Genomic DNA, 6000 nt, shown 5'->3' on the forward strand with positions numbered 1-6000 from the left:
AACTTAGATAGCCCCTTAATTAGAACTAGCAGCCAACAAATGGCAACACTTCTTGCACTTTTTTATTGGAATTGGAAGACTACCTGAATCCACTTAATTCGTCCGCTTGACCTTTGAATAAAAATGTTGGAGAAAATTGCTCTGGCAACTATTTTAATTGATCAGATTTATTTTCCAATGGGATTTGTCATTTTATCTCCTCTATTTATAGGTTCAGTTTTAAGTTGAAAGTTTATACGGTGATAGAGGACATAACATCGTATTCTAGGAAAATGCTTTAAGCAGAATCTTCATCACTACTTTCCATGCAATTTTGAATGCCTAGATTTTTGTTATATGTTGTTATTTGTTAACCTATGAAAATAATCTTAATAAAATTCTTAGTATATATTCCAGCAATTCTTATGATGTTAAATGGACATATATATGTAGTTTATTCTGCCTATCACAAAATATTATTACATCGCTGTAACTATTTTGAAGCAATCATAACCATCTTATTTTTTTCAAGGACATGCATGGGTCCAAACACAAACAATACAAACCCATCGTCATGCTGAATAGGGAAATATATATAAGTTATTCATGCTGATGGATCATCATAGCCATGTAAACGCTCATTACTTCGAAAAAACCGAAACCATGACGATGACCACGGTGCATATCGCAGATGCTAGGAGCAAACTGCATGAGGCGTCGAAGGAGGTGTAGAATTTTCTAAGACCATGGTCAAAGTGTTTTCCATTAAGACGTTGATTGTCAACTACGAGACCCAGTCCTGCAGCACCTCCCGAGGTGAAAAGTGCGCAAAATACCTGACAATATATACATTCATTCATCAGAAAAGAGTGGTAAGTAGTATCCAGAAACCACCTTTCAGTCAATCTTTAATTCGTAATCATCAAACAATACGATGTTTTCAGTGAGTACTTGTGAGGAAATAACTAGTTAATCCATGCGCTGCACCATGGCAAGATAAACACATAGCTGTATAGCAAATTAAACTTTGTACTGAACAGTTGTGTTGTCATACTTGATGAATTTTAACGGCTCAACTATTGAAGAATATAGTGAGGAAATGCTTACAACATCAGTGAAGATGAGGATCCTTGCAGCACTTGTGCCTCCAAATCTATTCCCTTGGACGACAGCAATTATTGACAAAGGAATTAGTACAAGAGTGTAGGCACACCCGATGGCAGCCGCTGACAAGACAAACCTAAAAGCATGAACAAAAAATACAATTAGACTATGGTAAGTGATTAAATAATGAAGAGACTATAGCTAATTCAAGAAAGTTGCTTATGGTTTTTTATTTTCTTGTTGAATGAAGAAAGTATGCCTATCCCGAGATTATCTGTAACTCTCATATTCTGCAAACCTTCACCTGTATGTGTATAGATCCTGGAAGTTGGTGTCAAATACTTCACGAGGTACTATACCAACAATATAGTAAAACCGGCTATAGTCACCAATAATATCAACATGAGCCAAGTCATATAGAGTTCTAGCTGATGATGCTATGATGGCAAGAGAAGCTGCAAGGAAGCCTAGATTGATGACCCGAAGCACTAGAATTGCGACGGCGAGAGCTCGAGCTCGAGCTGAGACGGCCATTTTTGTCTTATTGGATTTGATATGCTTTGTGCTTGCATTGCAATTGTTGTTTCCATGAGGATTTATACAAGTCCTATGCATGCATGCAGGGCCTGTTTGGTTGGTAATAACGTGTGAGTTATGTTCAAGGAAATTAAACTACATCTTCAAGGACGATAGATTCCGATGGGATTCTTCCTTGCTTAGGTCGTCAGGCACAGCTAATAAGGCGATCAAGGTGCCTTCAGTCTTAAAGCTACGTATAATAACAAGTGAATTTGGCCAGACCAATATAATCACACCCTTCAATGAGAAGATACCACTGGCATTTGGTTTCATTCATGAATCTAAAAAGTTACAATCAATGGTAGAGTTAGTAAACAAAGATACTAGTTTGGATGCATGTTTTTGTAGATGTAAGTTATTGGCTAAGATTACATATTAATGTAAAATATGGTGCAAGATGTTGAAACCAAAGTACATAAGTGCATAGTACATGGTGCAAGATGCACACTGACTCTTGCTTAGAGTAATGCCATGTGACATTGGCAAGAAACCTTTCTTGGAATCTTGCATATTGAACCGATTCAATATCTTGTCAATGTACGTGTCTTGGCTCAATCCAATTAGCCTTTTTGATCTATCTCTATAGATCCTAATACCCAGAATATAAGCCGCCTCTCCTAAATCCTTCAGCGAAAAACTCTTTTTCAATGAGGTTTTAACGGCTTCAAGCATTGGAATATCATTTCCGATCAGTAATATGTCATCCACATATAGGACCAGAAACACAAGTGCGCTCCCACTAGCCTTTTTGTAAACACAAGACTCATCTTCATTCTTGATGAAGCCAAACCCTTTGACTACTTCATCAAAACGAATATTCCAACTCTGAGATGCTTGCTTCAATCCATAGATGGACCTCTGAAGCTTACATATTTTCCCAGCATTTTTAGGATCGACAAAACCTTCAGGCTGTGTCATATACACATCCTCACTTAGATGTCCATTAAGAAAAGCGGTTTTGACATCCATTTGCCATATCTCATAGTCATAATATGCGGCAATTGCTAGGAGAATCCGAACAGACTTTAGCATTGCGACGGGCGAAAAGGTTTCCTCATAGTCAACACCTTGAATTTGTCGGAAACCTTTCGCCACCAATCGTGCCTTATAGATGTGAACATTTCCATCCATGTCTAATTTTTTCTTAAAAATCCACTTACAGTCGACAGATCTTACACTGTCAATCTGATCGACCAAGTTCCAAACTTGATTATCATGCATGGATTTTAACTCGGATTCCATGGCTTCAAGCCATTTGTCGGAGTCGGGTCCCATCATTGCTTCTTTGTAGGTCAAGGGCTCATCATTTTCCATCAATAATACATGGCGCTCCTTCGTAATAAGGAGGTTGAGCTTGTCAGTAGCGCGACGTGCCCTTATAGACCTTCGTGGGGCTGGTGCCTCAACTACGGGTTGTGCAACATCTTGCACATCCCGTGGATCTTCAGTGGGTGCTGAAACAGTTTCGGGTGTTTCCTGAATTTCTTCAAGTTGCACCTTGCTCCCACTAAATCCTTTTGAGAGAAACTCCTTTTCTAAGAAAACACCATTGCGAGCGACAAACACTTTGCCTTCCGGCTTATTGTAAAAATAATATCCTTTGGTTTCCCTAGGATACCCCACAAGGAAACATTTGTCTGACTTTAGAGTGAGCTTATCTGACATCAAACGTTTGACATAAGCCTCACATCCCCAAACTTTGAGAAAAGATAATCCGGGACGCTTCCCAGTCCATATCTCATATGGTGTCTTCTCAACAGACTTACTTGGAACCCTATTCAGTGTGAACGCAGCAGTTTCAAGAGCATAACCCCAAAATGACAATGGAAGATCAGCTTGGCTCATCATGGACCTAACCATGTCCAACAATGTTCGGTTCCTCCGTTCGGATACCCCATTCCATTGAGGTGTTCCGGGCGGAGTTAGCTGCGGAATAATTCCACATTGCTTCAAATGATCACCAAATTCAAGGCTCAAATATTCTCCTCCACGATCAGATCGCAGAAATTTAATTGTCTTGCCTAATTGATTTTGTACTTCATTCTGAAATTCTTTGAACTTTTCAAACGATTCAGACTTGTGCCTCATTAAGTAGATATAGCCATATCTACTAAAGTCATCAGTGAAAGTAATGAAGTACTGAAAACCACCTCTGGCTATTGAGCTCATTGGTCCACATACATCGGTATGTACAAGTCCCAACAAGTCACTCGCCCTCTCACTCTGACCAGTGAAAGGCACTTTGGTCATCTTTCCAAGCAAACAAGACTCACATGTGTCAAATGATTCAAAATCAAATGATCTTAACAATCCATCTTTATGGAGTTGTTCAATGCGCTTCTCATTTATATGACCTAAGCGACAATGCCAAATAAATGTGGGATTCAAATCATTTGGTCTAAGCCTCTTAGTATTAATGTTACAGACAGATTTATCCTCAAGATCAAGAACATATAATCCATTCACCAATGGACAATGAGCATAAAAAATACCATTGCAAAAGATAGAACAACGTTTATTCTCAATTACAATCTTAAAATCACCAACTTCTTCCAAACACGAAGAAGAAATAATGTTCTTGCTCAAAGCAGGAATGCAATAACAATTATTTAATTCCAAAACTAATCCGGAGGGTAGAGACAAGTGGTAGGTGCCGACCGCCAACACCGCAACCTTTGCGCCATTGCCGACCCGAACGTCCAACTCGCCTCTTGCAAATCTTCTAGTCTCACTTAGACCCTGCAACGATTTGCAAGTGTGAATCATCGATCCAGTATCAAATACCCATGATTCACTAGAAGATAATGCAATATTTATTTCTATAACATTTATACCTGAAGTGGAAGTCTCACTTCCCTTCTTCTTCTTCTTCTTTTCTTCCAAGTACTTCTTGCAGTTCCTAGACCAATGTCCCTTTTCATGACAGTGGAAGCATTCATCTTCAGAAGTAGGGCCAGATTTGGCCTTAGGTGCTGGCTTTAGCTTATAGCCTGAGGACTCACCACCGGAACTCTTTTCCTTGTCTTTACCTTTGGGATTAGGAGGCGTCCAACGCTTCCTCTTTTTGTTCCCCTTCTGAATCATCATCACATGATTGTGATTCTTCTTAATGCTCTCCTCTGCTGTTTTTAGCATCCCATGCAACTCACTCAATGTTTTATCCAAGCCATTCATCTGAAAGTTCATGATAAAAGGCTCATAGCTCGCCGGGAGCGACTGGAGAATAACATCAGTAGCCAAGTCTTGGTGAAGTTCAGAACCAAGTCTATCCAAAGTCTCAATGTAACCAATCATTTTGATCACATGAGGACTGACTGGGCTACCTTCTGCCAGCTTGCACGCAAACAAGGATTTTGAGATATTGAACCTCTCAGTCCTGGCTTGGTTCTGAAACATCCCACGCAGCCCCTCGATCATGGTATGAGCATCCGCATGCTCATACTGCTTCTGCAGATCAGGGGACATGGTGGCGAGCATCAGACAGCTGACATCAAGTGAGTCATTGCAGTGCTTCTCATAAGCTCTGCGATCAGCAGCAGTTGCATTGTCAGGGAGATCATCAGGATATGGCTGCTCAAGAACATACTCCTTTTTCTCTTGCCTGAGAACAATTCTCAGGTTGCGGTACCAATCAATAAAGTTTGTTCCATTCAACTTTTCTTTCTCAAGAACAGAACGCAAATTGAAAGCGGAATTGTTACTGGCAGACATGATCTACAACATTAAAGTAAAGCAAGATTTCAGCACTAAGTTTATATAAAGACTTTCATTAACTGATTTAACAAAAGACAACCTACTATATCAAAGTCATCTTCCCTCTAATGACATATAGTGGTTCAAGATCCATAATCACTAAAATTCTAGTGAGCTTTAGCATCACGGCTAGAAAAGTAGTGATACAGGTAAGTAACAAATTACTAATCACATCTCTATGCAACTCTTGTTTGTTGGGTGGCATCCAATGCCCCGGCCCCAACCCTATGCCTTAAAGCCTAAAACTGTTTTGATAGCTTTGCTGAGTAAACCAATACTATGCTTGTGAATGTCCGATATCCACCCTATACAAAAGTGATAGCTGAGGGTACTCTACTTTGGTAAACCTACCACACAACGATCAAAATTTATAGGTGCAGCTATTGGTAAAAGGCATCAAAAACTCAACCTTTTCTGAGGGAAGCTATTCTATCATGATTAAAGCATCCACCATATGTAAAAGCATGAAAGAATAGTATGACAGGAAAATAAACATCACAAGCATATAATCATATTATATTGTGAATAGTATGGCCTCTTGCATCACAATGGGTACCATCGCCATGGCTCCAAGGTGACCTCCAT

This window comes from Panicum virgatum, chromosome 8K, assembly GCF_016808335.1.
Source record: "Panicum virgatum strain AP13 chromosome 8K, P.virgatum_v5, whole genome shotgun sequence".
Lineage (NCBI taxonomy): Eukaryota > Viridiplantae > Streptophyta > Magnoliopsida > Poales > Poaceae > Panicum > Panicum virgatum.